General features: G+C 41.7%; 1 long non-coding RNA gene across 1 annotated transcript in view; it reads right to left on the bottom strand.

The window, feature by feature from the left end:
• Nucleotides 1-661: 661 nt before the first annotated feature.
• The window catches only part of LOC141165425 (uncharacterized), a 49,847-nt gene continuing 38,273 nt past the window's right edge, over nucleotides 662-12,235 (bottom strand). The window contains exon 3 of the long non-coding RNA XR_012251158.1: nucleotides 662-2,649. This is a non-coding gene — a long non-coding RNA (uncharacterized lncRNA). The remainder of the gene's footprint in view (nucleotides 2,650-12,235) is intronic.

A 12,235-nucleotide genomic window follows, 5' to 3' on the forward strand; every position in this document is an offset into this window, starting at 1 on the left:
TCTCTGGCTGATATGGGCATAAAAGGGGACAAACTTATGGTGTGGAACCCATGCTCCCCTGACCTCAACCCCATTGAGAACCTCTGGAGCATCATCAAAAGGAGTGTCTATGATGGCGGGAGGCAGTTCACATCTAAGCAACAGCTCTGGGAGGGTATTCTGTCCTCATGCAAAACAATTGAAGCAGAAACCATCCAAAACCTGACAAATTCAATGGACGAGAGAGTTCAGAAGCTCCTTTCGAACAAGGGGTCCTATGTGCAAATGTAACATAGCCTAGAATAAAGTTTTGGTTTGAAAACTGTTTGATTTCAGTTTGTAATAACCTGCTAATGCTTATAATTTCAAAAATGACCATTTTTGTGTTCTTTATTAAAATGAAAAGGTTGAAAACTCTGCTGTGCATAATAATTTGAAACATGCATTTTGAGTGCAATTTGAGAGTTTTATTTTTAAAAAAATATACTGTTATCATAGGCAGTTTGTACAAAAACCTTTCAATTGTATTCTAATAGTTATTTGACTGTAAAATTACAATGACTGCAATTCATATAGGTAATTTGGGAAAATTTGAGAAAATATTACTTGCATAATAATTTGGAACACAGTGTAGTCCTCCATAAAGTATAATGCAGCTCCCATAGTCTTCCATATAGTATAATGCACTCCCCTTAGTCCTCCCTATAACATAATGCACCCTACAGTCCTCCATATAGTATAATGCAGCTCCCATAGTCCTCCATATATAATGCATAGCCCATAGTCTTCTGTTGAGGGAGGACAATAACCCTTCACGGTTGACCAAGTGAGTGTCAAATTATTATGTTGATTGCAATCCACAGGAAACCAAATGGAAACAATGTTCTGTATTGGGAGGATTCAAAGAATCTCTGATCCCGTTTATTTTGCTTAGCATTTTATATTGTTTTGAGTATTTTAATAGTCAATCAACTCTGCAGCCATACTACAGTACTATAGGCTAACTAATGTTAGTACAATTATTACGTTAACACATATATGGTCATATTATCATCGTTAGTTCGAAGCACTATGGAAATTTTACAAGGTCAAACCTGGCCAAAACAAGTTAGATAACAGAGTGTCTGACAAAATGTTCTCTTGAGAAAAAGTTAGTGTGAGAGAAGTTCCATGGGAAGAGAAATAAAGAATGTATGTTATGCAAGGAGTGATAATAACATGATTTTAAAGCAAGCAGACAAAATGGAGTTGGTCTAGCATGAGTATCAATATGTCCTTTACATTCCCCCCTAAAAATTATGCTATTATCAACAATAGAGGTGCTTTCGAAGGGTCATATTTTGAGCCTGAGGGACATTGGTCTTCACCCAATTAGTGCCTTGTTACCAATTGGGGCTGTCGCGGCATGTCCATCCCCCCTTGTTAGTTGATATAATCATAAGCTCAGATCTGAGGTTGGTTGGGGCAAGCGGGTAAAGGTCATCATTCCCTTGTCATCCAGGTCCTCAATGCTGGTTACATCTGGGAGGTCCGTGTACAGTAGCACTGGATGTCGGTTAACAGCGTCCTCCTTGCTCTCTATTGACTGACAGGTTTTCCTCATGCAAAATGGGATACAATAAAAGACTAGTTTTAGTAAAACATATATTAACAAGCAAGCAACAATATGCAACACTTTTTGGTCAATTCGTTATGTTTGTTATACTCTTCCCTGAGTTTCCTAATGTCTTCCATTTTAGTATTTAACCGTATGGTAGAGTCGGGATGAATATAGTGACAACAGGCTGGGCCAATAACCTGACACATCCCTTCTTGAGCTGCTGTCAAATAGTCCAGCACTAAAGTATTTTGATTAGCCACTATGATAAGCTGATTCTGCACTGCAACAGTAGTATTAATTACTTTCAAAATATTCCAAATCTGGTCATCTAAGTAGTCAGTGACTTCTTCACTAACTTGTCCCACATTTATGTAACCATAGGGTAGAGGAAGACAGTACTGGCTATCTTATCGGGTATACTCATTTGAACTAAATGAGGTCTTCCTGATGGGCGTGGGGTTTTGTCTTTGGCATGTTAAAAAATGGTATAAAGAGGGATGGCTCTCATATCTACTTTACTATGGGGAATAAGATAAGTGGCTGAAGTTAGCCGGGCCAATGTACAAGTCCCCCCTACTCCGACTGTGAGCGATTTATATGCATTATTCCCACAGACCCAATATGTGGCTGATGGTAGATCCCATAAAGCCAAATGCTGTAATACTAATTTATGCACCAAATCAATAAAAACGGTGTTATTTGATGACATACACCATGAGTGATTATGAATGTATCTTTCCAATAATGACGGTCTGGGACCGCCAGAAAGGGTGAGTGAGTACATATCCAACAGTCACTGATCTGGTTGTTTTCTAATTGTCTTAATTCTTGCACCAAAATCTGATGGTGAGTAATGAACTTATTATTAAAGTACTCTGTTGTAGGCTATTCCAGGTATTGACTAGTTTAACCATATATATTATCATAAAACAACTCAGCTGCTGGGATTGTCAGGAGCACTGGGTATGGTCCGTCATACAATGGTTTTAGTCCGTGTTTCCGAACATGCCTCTTCACATACACATAATCTCCAGGCCTGAGGGTATGACAACCTTCTGCATCAGCTGGATCTGGAATAGAAGATGATACTAATGCATGGGTGTTAGTTAGGGCTTTGGCAAGCTGAATCACATATTGCACAACATAATCTGTTTCTTCTGATAATTGTTGTGGGATAAATCTAGCTATGACTGGTTGTGACCCAAATAATATCTCATAGGGTGACAGTTTGTGTTTCCCTATGGGGATGGTGTGTATGTGATATAGTGCAATGGGAAGGAGCTCAGGCCACTGGGCCGTAGTCTCCTGCATCATTTTGGTTCATTGACCTTTTAGTGTGCCATTCAATCTCTCCACCTTGCCACTGGATGGTAACGAGTATGTAACGTCACTGTTGATCTGATCATGGTAAGTATTTCTTGATATACGCATGAGGAAAAGGCAGGCTTGTCCTTGATCACTTTTGATAACTTCTGGGACTCTATACCGGCAAACAACTTGAGAGACCAGCTTCTTGGCGGTAGTCTCGGCAGTCGTGTTTGGAATGGCGAATGCTTCTGGCCAACTGGAAAACATATCCACTACCACTAAGCAGTATTCATATCGTCCTGCTTTAGGGAGAGTGATGTGATCAACTTGCAAGGTTTGGCAAGGTGTTTTGTCAGTACATTCTGTAATCTACAGGTTTGGCATATTGTGCAACCTTTGTTCTGTGCACTCAACACGGTGGAAATTCCTGGAGCCCAATATAGTTTCTGTACCAGTAACAAAGCTTGATTCTTCCCTCGATGTACTGGTCCATGGGCCCAGGCTGTAACGGCTGGATACAGGAGTCGAGGCAAACAGTACAGTTGTTTCTTCTTCCATAGCCCATCTATCAACTTAGCACCCGCCTCCTTCCACGACTGGCGTTCTTCTTTAGAGACTTTTTGCTGTGTGGAGCGTAGCTTTGTGATTGGAGGGACCGGTTGATGCTCTTCTGCAGGTTGATCCTGGGTTGGCACGGAATTTAGCTGTTTGGCCTGTTGCCACGTAAGAGCCATGGACATGGATGTCAGAAGAAGAGCTGCTCACTTAGCATGGAGATCAGCAAGTGCATTACCTCTTGCTTCAGGGGCATCTGGTCGGGTATGAGCTTTTACCTTTACGACAGCCTACTGTCTTGGTAGTTGCACCGCTTCCATCAATTGTCTGACGCTTTCAGTATTTTTCACAGGAGAACCTGCAGTCAGAGCTTTGAGCTCTGTTTCCTGTGCTGACATACTGGGAGGTAAGACTGCAGCCTCTACCAATGTATCTTCAGTTGTGACAGCATACCCAGTATGAAACCTGCCAGAGGTGTCAACATATCTGGATCCATCCGTATGTAACGTAAGTTCTGGGTCATCCAAGGGTACTTCCCCCACTAGAACAAGTGGAGTTGACTCCGCAGTAACTTGTTCCAGACAATCATGCGGTGGAGCCTCTTTCCCCTCTCCTTCAGGTGCTGGTAGCAGGGTGGCTGGGCTGATGGTGGTGCACCGGTGTAATTTCACATTTTCTGGCAAAATCAACGAACACTGCAGCCGCAGGTGTCTCTGTGTAGACAGATGTTTAAGTTGCTGTGTGGCGTGAACCGCTCGTAGACAGCTGGGGGAGGCCTAGGCTACTGGGTCCAGATGCGCTGAGTAATACCTGACTGGGCGCTGCTTTGTACAGTGTCTCTGAGTGAGTACTCACTCCGGCTGCATGCCCTCCTGTCTCAGAGACATACAAATGGAAAGGTTGAGCATAGTCCGGATTTCCAAGGGCAGGGGCTGTCATTATCCTTGACTTTAGTTGCTCAAAGGCTTGTTACAGCAGTTCTTGGTGCTCCTTGTTGTTTACATCAGCCAGAGTGTCTTCTTTTAATGCATCATATAAGGGCTGCATCAGACGTGAGGCGTCTGTGTTCCATTGTCTGCAATATGTACATAGTCCGAGGAACCGTTGCAGCTCTATGAGATTCTTTTGGGAATGGTAGTGCGTAGATGGCTGTCTTCCTTTCTTCTGTGAGATGTCTGGCACCCTGAATAAGGCAATGGCCTAAGTAGACCACTTGACCAAGGCAAAACTGAAGTTTCGAGGCTGAGACTCGACCATTCAGTTTTGCTAGATGCTTGAGGAGGCTAACACTCACCCTGATGGACATTTGCTCCGTGGGGGCACACAAAAGAATATCATCCACGTATTGTAAAAGTACTACCTCAGAGTTGTCCAGCTGCCACGGCAGCAGACAGCTAGACATGTTCTTTGCAAACTGATTAGGGCTATTCTGCGCACCCTGCGGCATCACCGTCCAAGTCATTTGCCTGCCCTGATATGTAAATGCAAACAGAAACTGACAGTCTTTGTGTAGTGGAATGCTAATAAAAAAAAAAAGTTTGCTAAATCAATTACTTTAAACCAAACAACGGGTATGTGCATCTATTAGAAACTTAAGGATATATGACCATCTAGAAAATTAGTTCACATAAACACATATAATGCTCTGTCATACACTGATCATGATAATCTTCCTCATACACATTCTAGGATTCTGGGTGTAGTGTTTATTGCGGCCTGTATTCCGGGTTTGCTAAGATGGCTACCACCAGAAGGAAGCATACTACAGGAAGGGTGCACCAAGATGGCCACCACCAAAGGGACATGTGGTCAGAGGCTGGAGGTGATGCAATGGGTGTAGCAACATGGCTGCTACAGGAAGGGTTGGAACTTTGGGCGGACATAGGTATAACAGATGAGGATGGGGCACTAGGAGTGACTTGGGTAGTGGCAAGGGGTGTGTCTCCTGGACGGGGCACGTGACATGCAACACAATAATCTGCTGACAATGGATTCTGCTGGCCACAATTAGAACATTTCCATCAATTCATTACTCCGCCATTGTCGGAAAGCAGTATCTTTGTAATACACATAACATAGCGTTTTTCCCTGATTGTCTGAATTTTCTTCCTCCATTCACCCTTTTTTTTCTCTGCTCTGTATCAAGCCAAGGCCGTTTTGCTATGCTAGCAGCTGTAACTGGGTGCTTATCTGGCAGCGCGCATATTTCAGTTAACCATTTAAGTTCTTCCACATATCCACATACTTTTTCCTTCTGTCAAGGAAAGCACAACCTTCAGCGCAACTTTTCCCTCACATGCATTCACTTTTCAACATTTCAACATTCCATTATCTTCCTTGCTGCATTTAACATCTTGTACTGTAATCTTACACAATGACATTACTCTTTTTGGTTTTCTCTACATGTATAACAAACTGACATGATAGCTGTCCTGCTCTTGTAGCTATCACCTCTCCTTCTCTTAAAGGACCATGGTCATAGATGTAATCATTAGATGCAACATGTATTGTAGGTCCCCCAATACGACATATCTCTGCAGCTAGCCCCCACCAATGCAGCAGTTTTGCATTTGCGTTTACAATGCTCCCAACCTGCTGTTGTGGTATACTTCCCATACCTATTCTCAGTATAGTGGAGAAATTTTAAGGACTATTCAGTAAAACAGACGCCACCTCCTGATACTCGTGTCCATGTTCTATTTCCCCAGTTTGAGAGAAGGTGAATAGGGAAGAGTTCAGAGGACCCTGGGTCTCTCTGAATGGAGTATGGACCATGGTAAGGGCAGGTGGGGGTAGTGGTTTATAATGCCCGCCGTCAGAGTTAAGTAATGGGCAGGTTGGTGCTACAACACCAGGTTTACGTGCTCCACAATTATAGCACGTCTTGCACCATCCTGGATTAGTGACCCAACACACATTACAGAGCCAACCGTCTGGGTTATGTGATGGTGGCTGGCTCTCAGTGGGAAGTGCAGGGTATTTAATCTCATAAGGTATAAATTGCTCAGTTTCTGGATTCAGGGGTCTGGGGTACAGCTACATTTGTGGGGGTAGGGGATGCTTTTTTAGGGGCTTTAGATTCGGGTTGTGGACACATAAGTTGGGAAGGGGAATCTACTTCCTCCTGTACCTTTTCCCCATCAGATTCATTTTGTAACACAAAACAAACAGTTTTTGTCACAGTGCTAGATAATTTTCATTTCTTGACATAAAAGTAATTGAAATAACCAGGCTTCATCTCCTCCTCTATTTCAACATATCCTTCATCACAAATCTCATGTGCCACTTTCCTAAAGTTTTCAGCATCTTCCAACAATCCACAGCGGTCAACTAATCTACCCTTTTGCTGCCGGATGCCTTCATCCCACAACACAGGCTGAAGCCTCCCCTCCACAGGAAAATTTAACACCTTAAACACCTTTGGCACATTCTTAAAAGATCTTTTCCCTTCCCTACTGATCATGATATTCATCACATCCTCCCTCTCCTGCAGGGGAGACAAAATTCTTTCTGCTCCACGGAAAAATTGATTAATCACTACTGCCGCTTCACAACCAACAAAGATTATTAATTCTTGTGCACAGCGGAGTCTGGCAACAGCTCCCAGTTGTTCCACTACTACCTACCTACCTACTTCCTGCTAACTGCTACCTGCTAACTGCTAACTGCTAACTGCTAATTAACCCCACCCTTCGGGGGAATCTCACAGACGGCTGATGAAAGGGGGAGCACTTTTGCAGCTTCGCAGTGTTCCGGACACTCGATATATGTATATCTACGTGCATGCCCTACCCAGTCTTCGATCACCTGCCGCGACTGAAACTAACAATGTCCAGTCTTTTCTAAGAATCTTTGTTGGAAGTTAAGGAAGGGAAGATTCACACAATATTCACTTGTCAATCCGAGGAGATACTGCTTTGAAGTTAAATAATATCAGACCCCTAATGGGACTACACCCCTTATAGTCTCACCTTTGACTATATCCAACCAGGACATCCAAAGACACTGCAAACAACCACACACCACGTGGAAACCACGCCAAACGGTCAGTGTCACTAGTAAAGAACTGGTGCACTTACCGTGGCTTTTTGTGGGGGATGATCAGTCACAATTCCAGTGGGGGAGGCTGAAAGCAGGTCTCTCTTTGTGGACGTCCAGAGGTGGAGGGGCGTAGCTGGTTAGGGATCCGAGTCATGGCACCAACTGTTGAGGGAGGGCAATAACCCTTCACGGTTGACCAAGTGAGTGTCAAATTATTATGTTGATTGCAATCCGCAGGAAACCAAACGGTAACAATGTTCTGTATTGGTAGGATTCAAAGAATCTCTGATCCCGTTTATTTTGCTTAGCATTTTATATTGTTTTGAGTATTTTAATAGCCAATCAACTCTGCAGCCATACTACAGTACTATAGGCTAAATAATGTTAGTACAATTATTACGGAAACACATATATGGTCATATTATCATCGTTAGTTCGAAGCACTATGGAAATTTTACAAGGTCAAACCTGGCCAAAACAAGTTAGATAACAGAGTGTCTGACAAAATGTTCTCTTGAGAAAAAGTTAGTGTGAGAGAAGTTCCATGGGAAGAGAAAGAAAGAATATATTTTATGCAAGGAGTGATAACAACATGATTTTAAAGCAAGCAGACAAAATGGAGTTGCTCTAGCATGAGTATCAATATGTCCTTTACACCTCCATTGTAGTATAATGCACTCCCCATAGTCCTCCATATAGTATAATGCACAGCCCATAGTACTCCATATAGTACAATGCACCCTATAGTCCTCCATGTAGTATAATGCAGCTTCCATAGTCCTCCATTACAGTATAATGCACTCCCCATAGTCCTCCATATAGTATAATGCACAGCCCATATTCCCCCATATAGTAGAATGCACAGCCCATAGTTCTCCACATAGTATAATGCACTCCCCATAGTCCTCCATATAGTAAAATGCACAGCCCATAGTCATCCATATAGTGTAATGCACTCCCCATAGTCCTCAATATAGTATAATATACCCCATATTCATCCATGTAGTATAATGCACTACCCATAGTCCTCCATATAGTATAATGCACAGCCCATAGTCCTCCATATAGTATAATGCACTCCCCATAGTCCTCAATATAGTAAAATGCACCCCATAGTCATCCATGTAGTATAATGCACTCCCCATAGTCCTCCATATAGTATAATGCACAGCTCATAGTCCTCCATATATTACAATGCACAGCCCATAGTCCTCCATATAGTAGAATGCACAGCCCATAGTCTTTCATACAGTATAATGCACAGCCAATAGTCGTCAATATAGTAAAATGCACAGCCGATAGTCATCCAAGTATTAATATGGCCACTGGCACAGTGTACTCACTGATTTTAAAAAAATAAACCATTATACTCACCTCCCCTCCGCTCCCCCACCGCTTCTGAAGCCGGCTGCTGACTTCAGTGTGCAAGTGATGGAAGCGCATGTCATGACTGCCATGCGCCCCCAGTCATGTGGACGCCGACGTCAGCTGCTGGCCTCTGATTGGCGCTCATGGACCGATGGGTCTGTGCACGGTAATACCATTCAACTGAATGTGCGTCTGAGGATGAACATCCAGCTGAAGTATTTGCTGGTATTGGCGAGTGAGGAACCCCTCACCATGTATAGATGAAAAACCTAGATGGAATGTTTATGTAATTTATGACTCTTCTAGTCACTGTCTGATGGTAAAAACAAACATTTTTTCTTGATTTTGATATTTTTGCAGCTTACACACTACATGAAGAATGTCCGTCTTACTCTGAGCAATGGCAATGAAAACTACTTTAATGTTAATAGAGACCCACCAGCATTGTACAGCATTGTGAATTGGCAGAATAACCTAGAAGGATCCATGACACAGGTCAAGATTGGAAGCTATAATGCGGGAGCTCCTTCAGGCTCAGCTTTATCCATCAATTCAAGCCTGTTGCGCTGGTTCATGGGAGATCAACAGGTGATATTTTGTAGGATTTAATATGCATCTTACTCATACTGTATGAAAAACAAAACCCAAATTCATGGTTGCTGAAGGCACGTCAATACCAATTGGTAAGAACGTGCCGGGACAGCAGCATAGCTCCAAGATACATATAATAACAGGAGACAACAAGAGCTTTTAAATGAAAATACGAAAATTCTTAAGAATTTTCGTATTTGTATTTGCATTTAAAAGCTCTTGTTGTCTCCTGTTATTATATTACTAATACTGTATGTAGTAATCCTAACAAAATAAGATCCTTTCCCTCAAAAAAAATTGACCAAATTTTCAAATATAAAAAGAAATATTATAACGAGGCGCTATTGGTGATTCAAAAATATTCTTTTTTTTGTACATGAAAATTAATTTGCCGAGAAGTTACTATTTGCAAATTTAATTTCAATAGTTTTGTTCTGTAGTCTCTTCAGACCACAAAGTATAACAAACATAAGATGTGAAAGAAAAATAATGTATACTCACCTTCGGCTCAACTTTCTTGCCTCTCTGCTCCTCATTGTCACCCTTTTGGTTCTCGCCACATCTTCTCATCACCACCGTGAGCACTAAAATCCTTGTGTGTTCATGTGCAGAACTATCCTGGGCCTCGTTAGAGATGGAATTTTCGGCCTTGGGTGGGAAGCCCATCTATTACCAAAGTGGCCATTCGGAGAACTCATGCAAATTAGCCGGAAGAGATTATTATTGGTAGAAAGATCTCACCACCTTACTGAAGGACTTCATTTACAATGTGGTGAACAGGATCTTTCTTGCATACATTCTTTAAAACTGAAGGCCAAACAAGAACACTACAGATACTAGGCGAAGAAGATGAAGTCTCTTTGGCATTAACTCTATCTTCCATTAAAGACAAACTGCTCGTGCTGATGTTCATTTATTTCAACTCCTATGTGTTCATGGGACAAGCTTTCATTGATTCCGGAGTTCAGAAAAAACGTTATCAACTTCTCTCTGGCTGAATATTCCTTCTCTTTCTTTGCCGACACATCTAAATCAGATCTCAAGAAATGGCTCTGCAATTCCAGGTGGTCATATCAAATTCCAAACAGAAAAGTTGGCACTTCAGATTGGAGCGCTATATTTTGAGGTCATTTCTTTTTAAATTTGGCCATGCTCTTATGCCCCAATGCTTTTTTGTCTTCCATAGCTAAGACTAAATGCTTCAGTCATCGATTGGTTGTCCAACCAGATCACCCAGTCAGTATTATCTTGCTTTTGTATTTGCCTTTAAAGCCCTACTTCAACCCGTTTTCTGAAACTGTGCTCTGCCTCCATCTGTCTTCTTTATTATGGAAAAGAAAGATGGGTCTCTGAGACAATGCAAAGAATATTAGGATCTGAAGAATAATCAAACTGAAAGTTGCCTCTCATATCTGTATTAATTGACAGGGTTAAGGGTGCCACCATATTCATCAAATCAAACCTGTGTAGAGCTTATAACCTAGTCTGCACCAAGGAGGGCAATCAATAGAAGACACCCATGATGGTCACTATGAATATCTAGTAATGTCTTTCAGATCATGTAATGCATCAGCTGTGTTCCATAGCTTTGTGAATGAGATATTTCACAATATCCTGTATCAGTATGTTCTAATCTATCTGGATGCCATCATAATCTTCTTCAGAGACTTACATATCGCTGGCTTCATGTTTGCTTTGTCCGGATGAGTCTAATGAAACAATCTTAGTCTAAAGTTGGAGAAATGTCTCTGAGCTTGGATACAACACTTCTGAAATTCTTTGCACTGATCCTGAAACAGTTTATGCTATTTTGTATTGGCAACAAACTGTTGGCCTCAAAGCCCTCCAAAGCTTCCTCAGCTTTGCAATTTTTTACTACATTACTTCATGAAAAACTACTCTTAAGTGGTTGTTCTTCTTACCTCCCTAGCTTTAGAACATGCCACCTATTCTCACTGTGTTTTGATGTTGAACCAACTTCTTCATCAAGAGACCCACAATATTAAAATAGAGCATACCATGGCCAAACTTAATTAGTTTACAAGGTTGTAAACGATTTACGTTTGTCCATGGTATTTTCTATTTTAATATTGTGGTTCTCCTGATGAAGAAGTTGATTCAACTTCAAAACGCAGTGAGAATAAACCACATAGGGGATTAGACTATCACATCCTCTGGATTTCTTGAATCTAGCACAGCAGCGACGACTACTTCTTCTTTCCTCCACCAATTGTTTTACACAGCGGGATCTCCCGACTAGAGGGTACTGCAGCAGCTGTCATACCTCGATTCCTCAGTTGTAACAGCAATTATTATACATCTCACCTAGACAAATTTCTCCACTGGATAAAACCCTATTGCACTTTGTGTCTCCCCCTCTTTCCAGACTTAACTTTGGAAGAGCACTCATTTTTTAAACTAATCAAATCCCACCCTTCAAGCCTTTGAAGAACTTAAATCTTGTTTTTCCACTGCTCCTGTCCTACATTGTCCTGATTTTGATAGACCATTTTTACCTAGAAGTTAATGCCTGTGCTCTCAGTGTAGAAATTGTTCTCTCACAAAATTTTTCTGAAATCATTCTTGTGAATTCCTCTCATCCTTGATCATCTGCAAAAGGACTTGAAGTTGTTGGATGTAAATAATGTATTGAGGCAAAACAGCACAGCTCCATTCACTGTTACATTGGTGCTCCTAGGTTTTTACAAGTGAATAGGAGATAAGTTGCGGTAGCAGGCCAGCAGACACGTAACGAGTTACGGATCTATACTGATTTGGATCCATGTACTGTTC

This window comes from Phyllobates terribilis, unplaced genomic scaffold (genome assembly GCF_046119375.1).
Source record: "Phyllobates terribilis strain yellow unplaced genomic scaffold, ASM4611937v1 Scaffold_11__3_contigs__length_659146591, whole genome shotgun sequence".
In the NCBI taxonomy this organism is placed as follows: Eukaryota; Metazoa; Chordata; class Amphibia; order Anura; family Dendrobatidae; genus Phyllobates; species Phyllobates terribilis.